We start from the raw sequence: 14,458 nt of genomic DNA, 5'->3' as shown, positions 1-14,458 counted from the left end.
ATAAACAAAACGCTGAAATGTAACATACTACTTATTGTACTGACTGACTGAGTTTAGTTTTACGCAGCTATTAGCAATATTCGAGCAATATCACGGCGGGGGACACCAGAAATGGGCTTAACACATTGTGCCCATGTGGGGAATCGAACCCGGGCCTTCGGCGTGACGGGCCAACGCTTTAACCACTAGGCTACCCAACAACAAACATGTAACAAACATAGTGTGATAACATGTATACCTGCATGCACAAATGCATAACCTAAGTTTGACGTGATGAGGATTCTGATATTACTAACATTACACGTGACATATGTTATATTTGGGTTTGGCGGCTGGCGATTAGGTGCCTGTCTCTGAGGGTGTGGGTTTGAACACCGAATGGGACTGAACCCAATAAAAGTACTAGAATCTGTACTTTACCAAGAAAGTGTAATCCCAAATACAACATATCTAACATTTGACCACTTTCTAAATGGAATTGTGTAATCATAGCTTTCGGCCATGGGACCCGTGCCAATTTACACTTATCAGAGGGGTACACAAGGTCCGCAGTCTAGATTACAAGTGCCCCGGCTTCCATTTTTGTGGAAGTCGCTGTGGCTGAGCGGGTTAGGCGGCTGACTTTTTGGGCTGGTGATTAAGTGCCTGACTCTGCCCCCGAAAGGTACTAGAATCTGTTCTTTACTAAGAAAGTGTAATTCAAAATATAACATATGTTACAGTACATGTAACACAAATTAACATGATTGGGTAGATGGATAGTACTGCATGATGTCCCTGCAATCTCAGGTTTCACATTCCAGGATAAATCTAACGAAGACCCACTTGAAATATTTCATATTCATGGAAACTACGTGATACAAGAACGATAACTCTTATTGTAATCGCGTCTTCTATTAAATAAACGTAGGGAGTATTCAATAAAAAAGGTGTCATAAATATTGATGTTTGATATTCTTAATGATAGAAATAGTTTAAAAGTGTAACAGTGACAACTGACTTAGATTTGCATTACTCGTTGAAAGTCAAATGACCACGCGTGAAAGTCGCCCATTTCAAAAAGCGTTGAATTCACTTGAAAACAATACCAGAACACCTATATTACACTGATACCAGACAACCTTTTAGCTGAATTGCAAAACATCACAAACTGCTGATGGTTTCCTCGGCATGTAATCTTTATATTTATTAACCTAATTAAATCAATACATTTTGCTTTGCATTTCAAAACTGATAAGGGTGATGTCTTAACCCAGCCTCTCTTGAATCATTAAACACGATTACCTGGCCACAAATCACCTCTTACAAACTGAGAAATGTGTCATGTTTAATTATTCGGTAAAGTTTCCTTTGATCCTCTGTTTGTTCACCTGGTCCTTCGTGAGAGAGACTGTCTGTCTGACTGAACTGTGAATTAAATACATATCTTTCTGTATGGTCACATTAGTTGGGCTCATGGCATATTATGTGCAGTAAAGCTGTGAGACTATTCACACCATTTCAAATGTAATTGACAGAACACAAATATCATAGAGAAATCGCAGTCATTGTTACGCAACCTTTTGAACCCTAAAAGGTATTAAAGACTGATTATTTCCCCGGCCAGTCTATGCCCCAACAATGCAAACACCACTTTTCGTTTTGACAAAGAAAAGCACATTGACGTTCGTGTGTGAATTTTCATTCATTGAAATGCGCCATGGACATATCTCTACACGATCTAATGCTATTGACAGATTACGGCGGGTATTATTGATAGTAATGTTGATTATATGTTTGAATGCCCACTGTTTACATGTGCTGTAACTAAACAACGGTGAGTCATACACCTCACAATGGCAACAGACCTTACTGCACGTCTGTGTCTGTGTGTGCTGATAGTTGTGTGAGTTGATGGCCACAATGTCTCCTACATGTGACCAGACACCCTCAATGTCTCACATGTCACCGCGCTACCCTCTGGGTATTGTTAAAAAATCTCCAACCCATAGGCGGGACAATCCATGTATTCCATTGTTGAGATGGCTATAATAAACTGACGGCCAAAAGAAACTTTACCATAGTTTCAAAAAGTCATAGAAAACACAAGATACAATATAAATGTTTCAAATAAACTGTATTCAAAAGATCAATCCCAACACGAAATGACACAAAAGCATGACATCCACACCGCGTTCGGATAAAGCACAGCAGCTGATTAAAGACAGGTTGGGTACAGAAATTGGAGTTCCAAAATGTTTACAGAATATGAGCAAGAAACAAAGTCACATTTCTCTCTGAAAAGTTCAATCAACAACGTGTGTGGTCCCCTCGGGCATCAACACAAGCAAGAACTCGCCTTCTCAGGGAGAAAGTCAGTCGTCTGATGAGGCCACGTGGTATGCGCCGCCATTCCTCGTGGAGTGCTTGGATGAGGTCCTGTTGGTCGTTGTCGGATGCGACGATCCAGGTATCCCAAAGGTATAGAGGACATGTCAGGTGAGCTTGCCGGCCACGGTAGGACGTTGACGTTGTTGGCAGCGAAGAACTGTTGAACCACTCGGGCTGTATGGGGTCGTGCGTTGTCCTGTCGGTAAAAAAACGCCTTGTCGCTGCTGCTGGAGATAAGGAAGGACAACTGGAAGGAGAATCTGGACAATGTAACGCTGGGCAGTTAGGTTTCCGTTGACAATGACCAGTAGTGTCCGGTCCTCTCCATTGATGCTGTCCCACACAATGACGCTCCCACCGCCGTACGGTACAACCTCTTGAACAAACGCTGGCTCTGTTCTCTCTCCTCTCCGGCGGTAAACACGTTGTCTTCCATCAGCCCTGAACAAGGAGAACCTGCTCTCGTCACTGAAGACGACCCTCTGCCAATCACGTCGCTGCCAACGACGTACAGTTCGGGCCCATGTCAGTCTCCGACGACGATGTTCAGCGGTCAGTAACTGTCCTCGTAGTGGTCGGTATGCTCTAATACCATCAGCCCGGAATCGTTGACAGTCTATCGACTGACTCGATGACTTAAGGCATTCGTCGCTGATGACGTCACTGTGAGGAATCGATTTTGGAGGTGTAACGTGCGCAGATACCGGTCTTCGTTAGGGGAAGTAACTCTGGGTCTTCCTGATCTTGGTCTGTCAGAGGTCTGCCCAGTCTGTCGGACACGTTGCATCAAGTTGGTTACAGCAACAAGCGAGCAATCGAATATTCTTTCAATGTGGGCGTCGGTGGCCCGGATCTGGACCAATCCGATGGCTCGCTCTCGCTCTGCAGCTGTAAGGCGTGGAATTTCTTTGTGTTTTTCTATTGCAGTGAATGATGGGCAAGCCTTAAAAACCCTTTTGATACCACCATGCAGGTGCAGTGCACGTGATTTTGATCTTTTCGCATTTTCACACCTTTACATGCAAAGCATGACCTTGACGTGTTTTATTGCGGGTTGCTGTGTTCTAACGATATGTTTTCATTGGTTTGCGGACTTACAAACTACTTTTCATTTCAGTTATTTCATTTATATATTTGTAAAGTTTCTTTTGACCGTCAGTTTAGTTGTAGCGACGGAAGTCGTACCTTTAGACAAAAATGGTGGCACATTTTGTGGTAGAAGTAGCAGTATTGTTGTTACATATGTTATTTTTGAGATTACACGTTCTTAGTAAAGTACAGATTGTAGTACTTTTGTTGGGTTGAGTCCCATCCGGGATTCGAACCCACACCCCAAAATATGGAAGTCGGACAAATAGATGGAAGTCGCCGGATGTCGGCAACTGGTAGTCCCTCCTGGGACTGCGGTCCCCACGGCTGCTCCCTTACTCTCACCTCTGGGGAGCAGACACGGCCGCTCCCCTGCTGTCACTCTTGGGGCAGGCACGGCCGCTCCACCATTCACGCTCTGGGGAGCAGACACGGCCGCTCCCCTGCTGTCACTACTATCACTCTGGGGGAGCAGACACGGCCACTCTCCCGCTTTCACCTCCTTGTTTCACTCAGGGGGAGCGGACATGGCCATTCCTTGCTCTCACCTTGGAAGGTGGACATGGCCACTCCCTTGCTCTCATTCAGCTTACTCACCCTGGGGAGCGGACACGGCCACTCCCCTGCTGTTTCCCTAGGGGGTGGACACGGCCACTCCCTGTTTCAAGACCCTCGTTGGGACGCATGTGTTGTCCCTCTTTGGGACGCATGGAGGACTGGCGTGCCAGTCTGGCGACCGGGCATGATGACAGGCTGTGCGACCGGCGTGTCCTGGCTGGGCTGGTCCTCTGAGGTCAGGAGCTTGGGTGGTATAATCTCCTTGGCGCCCTGCGGTACAGAGGTGTATCCCTCTGATAAGTGTAAATTGGCACGGCTCCCACAGCCGAAAGCTATGATTACCCAATGCCATTTAGAAAGTGGTCAAATGTAACATTATGTTATATTTGGGATTACACTTTCTTGGTAAAGTACAGATTCTAGTACTTTTGTTGGGATGAGCCCCCTCCAGGATTCGATCCCACACCCTCAGAGTCAGGCACATAAGCGCCAGCACACAAAGTCAGCCGCCTAATTCGCTCAGCCACCGCGACTTCCACTGGAATCCCAAATATAAGATATGTTACATTTGACCACTTTCTAAATGGCAATGTGTGATCGTGATGTTGGTGGTGGTAGTGGAGATGATAGTACTAGTAGTGGTACAAGTAGCCGATAATAATAGCAATAGTGATGATAGTTGTGGTATTGGCGGTGGTAGTAGTAGTGGTGGAGAGTGAGTGAGTTGTAGATGTAGGAGCAGCAGCAGCAGCAGCAGCAGTAGTAGTAGTAGTAGTAGTAATGGTAGTAGTAGTTGTAGTAGTGGTAGTAGTAGCAGGCGTATTAGGAATCAAGATTTCTATATGTCAATTTTACGCATTGAAATTAAATTTACCTAAGAAATAAATCGATTACAATACGACCCCACAACTGTAATCCTTCTGAGTTAGCAATTTTGTCAACAGGTGGACGTCCTGGGATAACCCAACTGAAGTAGTTAAAGATAGAGTACATTCTGGTTTTCGCATTTTTGCCTGTCCCGTGAAATTGTTCAAGCCAGTTTTGTGTTATATATCTATTTTGGATGTGGTGAATGTATTAGCTATCGTGTAACATGCACGTGGAAGCGCAATGATAGAAGTATCTTCGTGATCCGTTCTTATATACACACTCGGCGTCATTAATGAAGGGTCAAGCCATTTGTAACACTATTTCTTAAGTGTAAAATCTTCGTTTTTGCTTTAAATATATACAACTGAATGTTTTACAAACTTTCTCAACAGTGTGGGAAAACACATCAGGTCGTTGAAATGTCATTATGACGTTCTTTAACGTCCGATGCATTCCGATATCCACCTGCCACTTAATGTCAATGATTTGCACCAGCAAGTAACTCTATCAATGGAAAGTGATGACAATACACATGCACAGATGCATTTTCACTGTCGTGTACTGTTAAGATACCTGTTTGAAATTGCAGCTTAAAATGAGACGGTTTAATCTTACCCGACAGCGTTATCGGGACGAGATTCTGGCTCCAGACAGATAAGGGTGGTTGCATTGCTGGGACATAAATTTCCTGAAGAAAGACATCAATTTGGAACACACTCTGGGGTTCAAAAGGTTGGGTAACATTGACTGGAAGGCGACAATTGTGTCCTGTCAATTACATTTGAAATGGTTCGTGGAAGGCCTTACAGCTTAACTGCAAATTTATGCCAACTGCCCGACTAACATTACCAGCAAATTTGCACGTCGACACAATGACAGAAAAACAGGTCTACTTGTATATTTGCATTTTGCTTAAGAAATCAGGGATGCAGGTGTTTTGATTATTTGATCTGAACATCATTACTGCAAAAGATAATACGAAAACGCTGTTGCTTCAGACTAAGTAATGTTACAAACGCGTCTAATTATCAGGCCTCTACCAAATCCTACTTACAGGGCATGTGGAAACGTGGTCCGTAAACCAAGTTTTCCTTCCGAAGCAGAACTCGTAAGCCATTTAATGTTTTTCCATGCAACTTTGTTTACATATGAGGCGTACACTGCATTAGCACCTGTGCTATTCTGGAGGATAGTTACATGGAAATAGCTAAGATTGAATTCAAACGAGCATAAGGATCGTTTGGTTAAGTCTAACTAATTACTTTTTTCTCTAAATTGTATTGGTAAAGTAGGATTATTTGAAGCCTCAAATACTCAATGTTTATTTTCAATACTAAAGATCTCTTAAGAAGACATGTGAGATGATAATATATGAAGTTGTAATACATCGAAATGAGATGCTAATCAATTCTCTTTCCATCTTTCCATCCACTTATACAGGAAATTCGAACAAGCCGTCTGGTGGAATATTTAATCATGCTAATACATCATGCAAATCACTTCACTGCGGCCAGTGAACCGTAACTCAGAGATCGTTCAAGACAAAGTTCAGTTATATATGCCGTTATATTGCTGGAATATTGCTAAAAGCAGCATAAGACTAAACTCACTCACTCACTGAAGAAGCGCATAAATGATAAACACGGTCCAGTTGTGGTATGATGTTCTAATTGCACGAAAAAGTGAGACACAAACTTACAGATCCTGGTTTACAAAATCCTACAATATATTATATGTACAATAACATGTAATATGTGTTACATCCCTTTTGACAAACGAGCTATACAAACACTGACATTCCTTGCCTTGAGTTGCGCAGTATACTCCCCTCCCGTCTTGGGGGATAACTGTACTGTGTTTGATGAAAATTGGGGACGTCTAACGGTGGTTATATAGCTGCTAATTTACGCGTCGCCGATACAATTAAATTTATATAACCACGGGTATACGTCATTAATTCGTCAAACACAGTATTGTAGCGTCGTGTTCCGCTGTCCCCCCGTGGTTAGGTAAATACAGTGTAACACCAAATGTTAGTAATCAGTTATCAGAAACGCCGTAAGGGCAATAACTGATAATAACAAATAACATCAACGATTAACTTCCATCAACTTTTCCTACTCAGAACATCCTGGATATTACAGTGACATCGATTTTAGAAAACAGTTGTAATCAAGACATACCGCAAACATTTGCTAATTATATATGGTCCTATACATCCGTTATTTAACTTTAAATTAATAAGAAATGAATCATAAGCTTACAAATACCGACATACAAACACAGAGTTCTGAATCACATTTAATTTTTCCTACTCTATAGTTATTGTGTGCCAAGTCACGAAATAATCCAACATTTTCCTTCCTATATCACTGACGTCTACATACAAATCTCCTATTTAATGCAGTTCTTCGTGGTTTGCTTTCCTCTTACACTGTGTTATGTCATCCTGACATCGCATGTCAAATAAATCAACTGATTTGGAACAAACTATCGCATTACAAACGTGTCTGCTGCTAGGTTGACAAAAGGACAATAGTTACTCCATTCCAACCTGGTGTAAATGATTGTTATTCTGGCATACAATAACCTTAAAACGATCAATTGTCACGCACAACAAAACAGTTCATCGAAGTTTGAGGTTGCATGGTCATTTTGTATATTCAACATATGACAGAGGGATAACTTGTGTTAAAACAAATAGATTCAAGCAATACAATATGAAAATATGTCCTCCTGAACTACCTGGTAAGGTGTTCACTGTAAAACAGCACCTAGTAAATAAAACCGACAAAAGCATTTCCACATTCATAAGAATTATCTGCTCTAAGTAGAGTCGGTGTGCAATTGCATCGTATCATGACAATATATATTTGTTTCAGTATTGCGCTATGGCAACACATGACAAAACAGAACCTGGAAATGGCGACACGATTAACGTGACATTATCAGTCGTTGTGGTCTCGTCACGACGGGGACATGGGTTGATGTACCCTCTATGTTTTGTTCTGTGCCCGAAGGATTTGATGATTGCGAACACAGTAAATTGTGTTTACATCCATCCATCCATCCATCTATCCACATCCACCCATCCATACATCCATCCATCCATCCATACATACATACATACATACATACATACATACATACATACATACATACATACATACATACATACATACATACATACATACATACATACAAACACACATACATAAGCTCAGCTGCTCTCAAAGGCAGACTGGTTTTTTCTCTCGTTCACTGGATGTCAATCTCTCAACGGGCGCACATCTTATTGTCAATCCCAACTCTCTGGGGACCATACAACTCTTGCAGCCACTCGGCACATCGGGTGTTTTTTGCATTCCCATCCTAACGAGGTACCCATGCACATCTGGTGGAGTGGGACACAAAGTCATGCTGTGGCAGCACTTTGTCCAGTTTACTGCACGTTGCTGTAATCTTCCGCAACTGGGTGTTTGCATCGTATTCATGTGGACCACTATCTGTTGTAGTGTCGCGTTCCGCTGTCGCCCTGGAGTTAGTTAGGCACAACACCAGATGTTATCAGTTATCAGAAATGTTATCAGCTATCAGGACTGACGATCGACTGAGTTTGGTTTTACGCTGCTTTTAATAGCGTTCCAGTTCCAACATCACGTTAAGTGGGGACACCAGAATGGGCTTCCACATTGTACCCATGTGGGGATTCGAACCTGGTCTTCGGCGTGACGAGCCAACGCTTTAACCACTAGGCTACCCCACCGCCTCAGTTATCACAAACGCCGTAAGAGCAATAACTAATAATAAAGAATAACATGGTGAGTTCATCCTGGATATTACAGAGGCATTGTTTTAAAATACAAATATAATCAAGACACAACAAACACTTTGCTAATTATGTATGCTCCTGTACATCCGTTATTTAACTTTTAAATTGATAAGAATTTCATTATAAGCTTACAAATACCGACAGACAAACATAAATATTCTGGAATCACATTTTATTTTTCCTACTTTATAACTATTATTGTGTGCTAAATCACGAAATATACCAACATTTCATATCATATGGACTGACGTCTTTCATAAAAATTTCCTACCTAAGACAGCTCTTCACCATATTTCCTTCATAGTTGCCATCGGTAAAGCGCAGTCATCTTGACATCGCGGTCAGGTAAATTAACCGCGGTGGAACAAAACCATCGCTACAAAGTCTCTAATAGTAGGTTGACAATACGACAATAGTTTTGCTTCATGCCAACCTGATGCAAATAGCGTGACTTCCATTGTCAGCTTGCATAAACAACCTTAAAACGGTCATCTGTAAAGCGGAACAAAAATAATTCATCAATTGCTGAGGGAGTATGGTTTACGCCGCTTTAAGCAATGTCCGCCAATATCACGTAGGGAGTTCATCAAAGGAGAAGTCATTTGTATGCTCCATTACGTGGCAGAGAAATATCCTGTTGAGTTAAAACAAATAGATTCAAGTAATACAAATTGATGAAAAATATGTCCTCCGAGCTACCTAATGGTTCACAACAGTACCTTGTAAATAAAAGTTTTTACTGTAAAACCCCTTCCATTTCATTCGTAAAAGTTCCTCAGCTGGAAACCAGAGTCGGCTGTAACAATTGTGACTATATCATGAGCATATATTTGTGTCAGTACTATTACAGTGTAACCACATGGCACATTTCGGAAATGGGCGGACAATTTGATTAACGTAACATTGTAAGTTGTTGTTGACTGGTCGCTATAGGGCTGGAACGATTAACTCCAGACCTCGATTCCATTCGAGTTTCGATATTGGACCCTTGATTCGATGATTTTTCGATTCGATTCTTCATACAGGCAAAACATCAAAATTTCTCATGGTTGGCCCTTTATAGCGTGAACTCCATCGTCAACTTGGCGTTATCTAATAACAACAATTCTCATTGATAATAATCGAACAATCAAGTTTCGCCTTATTTCAGCGCTCGAAACTGCTCGAGATGGAGTTAAATTCTATTACCCTGGCTCGTGTGGAAATAATTTCAATAGGTATTAATAATATCGAATCGAACTAGTGATAATGGTTATCGAAAATCGAGAGCTAAAGGTGTCAGATTTGATTTTCGATAAATCGAACTGAATCATTGCAACCTTCGGACACGAGGGGACAAGAGTTGATGTACCCTCTATGTTTGTATATTTCTCTGTGTCAACCTATAGGCCCCGAGGGAACAGTGTGCAGTGTATTTATCTTACCTGAACACCTCAATGTTAATTTTGAACTGTTTGAAGCACGGGTGCCGGATCATAATAAGGTGTGTCAGATGACATAGAATCTAGCAGACGACAAAGAAAAGTTAGAGGTGTCTCCTTCCACAAATTTTCATTCGCTAAACATCATACTGGACTCACCCCTATTCGAGATAAAGAGATTGCTAACGCGAAGTACCAAATGAATTCCCATAGTTCGAGCATTCCTGAAGTTGGTAACATAAAGCGATTTACTCGCTTTGTAAGAAGCGGATACATTGAAAATAATATAAGAGGGCTTAGCCAATCAGGTAACGACATTTATGTGTGAGGTAAGATAAGAGATATTGTTGAAGTTTTTCAGGAACCGGTGCTAACTAAAAGTGTTACTTATCAATGATGAGTTAATGATCATCAGAAACTTGTGTTTAGTAGAATGTTCGGTAAATATATAGACTGCTAATAGTTGTTACTTGTCTGTCTACACGAAGATCAAGTCCTCAATTTTGATGCCACTTCTCTCTTGCTTTTACTAGCGTGGTTCGAAGCCAGTATATTCTCCAACTATGTGGATTCTCCCGATGCCTGACAAAACACCGAGGTCGAGATAACCAGGTCGAAACAAATCAAAGCTTCTACATTTATTCGTGCTACGGGTTATTCCCAGGAGGGGCGGAAGTGGCAGTCTAGTGGTTAAAGCGTACGCTCGGGTTTGATTCCCATATGGGTACAAATTAAGATATCAGTAGCATGCCTAAAGTTCCTTCCAGGCTACTTGAACACAATCAACACAAAAGAAATGTTTGCATATTTATTTCCGTCATCACGATGTATACAAAATTGTTGAAATGAAAGATTTTCTTACATTCATACATGAAAAAAAATGAAAAATATTTCCCGAATCGTGATCCATAAATTAAACAAATTGAATCTATCAATGTTTGTACAGGAAATAGGGCATATAGCAATGGTCACTGAATATATTTTTCAAAACAGTTGCTGTGAAGGCCAAATAGAATTCTATCAAAATAAAATTTTAACACATTAAACAAATTTTAGTAGAACAGTTGCTGCGAAGAAGCATGTGAAGTTTCAGCTTCACTGGTCCAGAGGATTCGGAGGATAGAATGTACTTTTTTTTCTTTTAGGCTTTTTATTTCCCCATTTCCGCGTTACAAATGCAAGGTGCCTTTGTTCGATGAAGCACCTTAAAAAGAAGTATCATGGTACAATTTAAGTTCAACATTTATATTTCTACTTGCAGAATTATTACAGATGTCCTGTACATGCAGTAAAATACAATGGTAAGGTAGAATTTTGGTTGTCTGTTATACTTTTTGACTCGGTAACTTGAGTCTTAAATTTCTTTTTTTCAAGATTTCGACCGATTCAAGTTCTTCTTTCCTCCGAACAACCACTTGATGATCATTTCTGCCGCTTTCGCCGTCCATTCTATCACCTTCAAAGACTTCAGCACCTTTACCACGAACTCAATTCTCCAAACCAAAAGGAATATATATCTAATATTATCCTTCTGCATTGTGCCTTAACCATAGGGGATCGGCGGTGCTTTTGATGATATAACCGTCAATACTGTTCACTTTGGGAATCTTTTAAAGAGAAAACCATTTGGTGCCTTCAGCAGTTTGATACTGGTCACACGTTAAAACTGTAGTTGAAATCGTTTCGGAACATACAAATATTGTATCATGAAATTCCTCAGCAGTGACAAACGTTGGCCTAAGTTTCATATTTGTAAGTGTTTTGTTTCAAGTTACATGTTCACTTTGGCTTGGCGAACATTAGCTAACGTTAACAGTGATAAAATATATACTTCAAATACTATATTCTTTAAATGTTTGTCTTCCTGAAATAAATCGGGTGAAACACATGAGCTTGGCATGTGATCTTTACTCAGATATTCATAACATGGATAAGAGACTGTGAATGGGGAGTCGATGAACCCTACTGCTTCCACTGTCCCAGTTGAGCTAATAACAGAGATGTTGTAAACAAAACGTAGTACTTTTGGGAACTAAAGAAATGATTCCCACCCTGATCACTTATTTCCGTGTCGTAGTAGCACCCACGATACGAAGTGATTCACAGTTTCTGACAAGCGAGATGATATCCCTTTCTGCCAAGTTGGCTCATGGCCTTCCCATCTCAACGACCTGAGACTTGCTGGAAGGGTCTGTAAAAGAAGAGTCAACACGTAATTTCCCGTTTGACTGTCTGATTTCTTCATTCGATAGTACAGTTCCCCAAACTATGTTATAAGTCTAAATTACGGGGGATAATAAACTTTCGAAATAATTCAGAAAACTATGTCTGAGGCTTCTAAAGGTAAAAGTTCGGTAAAAAGTATAGTAACATACTGGCCCCAAACCGCTAAAAACAACTCTTTAGCCTGGCGCAACAACAAAACAGAACAAAATGAGAACTGGAAAGTCAGCCCTCAACATCTTCTTCAACATCCCTGTCCAAAACCAGAAAGAGTAGAGAAATTTGTATTTCTACACACATAAGTACTCAAGGATATCAAGCAAGAGTTTAATAATAGAGATGCCTCAATAAAAGCAAGCAGTCCTGGCAAAATCTCAGCACCACCCCACTTGACAAGGAAACGGTATCTTATGTCTCACCCAATATCCTGTCGCTTTGTTTCCCTTCATTTCAAGGAGAGGATAACTCAACTCTGGGTGACAGTATACTCATATGGGGTTTTAGTTTCTTCCACTTTCGATAAGTACTTTATTCTTTCATGCTGTGTCTTACGTTAACCCTTGCGTTCTGCCCTTGTTGTTTCTTTAGTCAAATGGCTTTCTTGTTTGTTAGCAGCATTCTTGGATTTTGTCTTGGGACGGCCAACTTGGCTTTTGTCATTCTTTTTAGAGCTCTTGAACCATCACCGCTGGTCAGGTGAATCAGGAATCATCACCGGAGGACACATAAACTTTATAACATGCTTTCAGGTTCCTTCAACACTGGACGAACTCTTATAATAAATAGTTAATATGTATAACAGATTGGAAGACAGATTCTGATTTAGTAGATGTTGAGACGTACGTAGCAGATGGGAACGAATGGTTTGTTGAATATTGCTAAAAGCAGCATAAGACTAAACTCACTCACTCACTGAAGAATCGCATAAATGATAAACACGGTCCAGTTGTGGTATGATGTTCCAATTGCGTAATGAAAAGGAGACACACAAACTTACTAGATCCTGGTTTATAAAATCCTCCTACAATATATTATATGTACAATAACATCTTATTAATATGTGTTAGATCACATTTGACAGACGAGCTACATACAAACACTTACATTCCTTGCCTTGAGTTGCGCAGTATACTCCCCTCCGACGTATAACGGTGGTTATATAGCTGCAAATTTACGCGTCGCCGATACAATTAAATTTATATAACCACGGGTATACGTCATCAATTCGACAAACACAGTATTGTAGCGTCGTGTTCCGCTGTCGCCCCGTGGTTAGTTAAATACAGTGCAACACCAAATGTTAGTAATCAGTTATCAGAAACGCCGTAAGGGCAATAACGGATAATAACAAATAACATCAACGATTAACTTCCATCAACTTTTCCTACTCAGAACATCCTGGATATTACAGAGGCATTGTTTTAAAATACAAATATAATCAAGACACAACAAACACTTTGCTAATTATGTATGCTCCTGTACATCCGTTATTTAACTTTAAATTGATAAGAATTTCATTATAAGCTTACAAATACCGACAGACAAACATAAATATTCTGAATCACATTTTATTTTTCCTACTTTATAACTATTGTGTGCCAAATCACGAAATATACCAACATTTTCCTTCCTATCACTGACGTCTTCATAAAAATCTCCTACCTAAGACAGCTCTTCACTGTTGGCCTTCCTCATACACGGTGTTATGTCATCTTGACATCGCATGTCAGATAAATTAACTGCGTTGGAACAAACCATCGTATTACAAAGTCTCTACTAGTAGGTTGACAATAGGACAATAGTTACTTCATGCCAACCTGATGCAAATAGCGTGACTTCCATTGTCAGCTTGCATAAACAACCTTAAAACGGTCATCTGTAAAGCGGAACAAAATAATTCATCAAAGTGAGTGAGTATGGTTTTACGCCGCTTTAAGCAATGTCCAAGCAATATCACGTAGGGGAGTTCATCAAAGGGAGAAGTCATTTGTATGCTCCACATGTGGCAGAGGAAATATCCTGTTGTGTTAAAACAAATAGATTCAAGTAATACAATATGAAAATATGTCCTCCGAGCTACCTAAGGGGTTCACAA

The sequence above is a fragment of the Haliotis rubra genome, unplaced genomic scaffold (genome assembly GCF_003918875.1).
Source record: "Haliotis rubra isolate DU_JTF1 unplaced genomic scaffold, ASM391887v1 Scf338, whole genome shotgun sequence".
Lineage (NCBI taxonomy): Eukaryota > Metazoa > Mollusca > Gastropoda > Lepetellida > Haliotidae > Haliotis > Haliotis rubra.
This window is presented reverse-complemented; position numbering follows the sequence as displayed.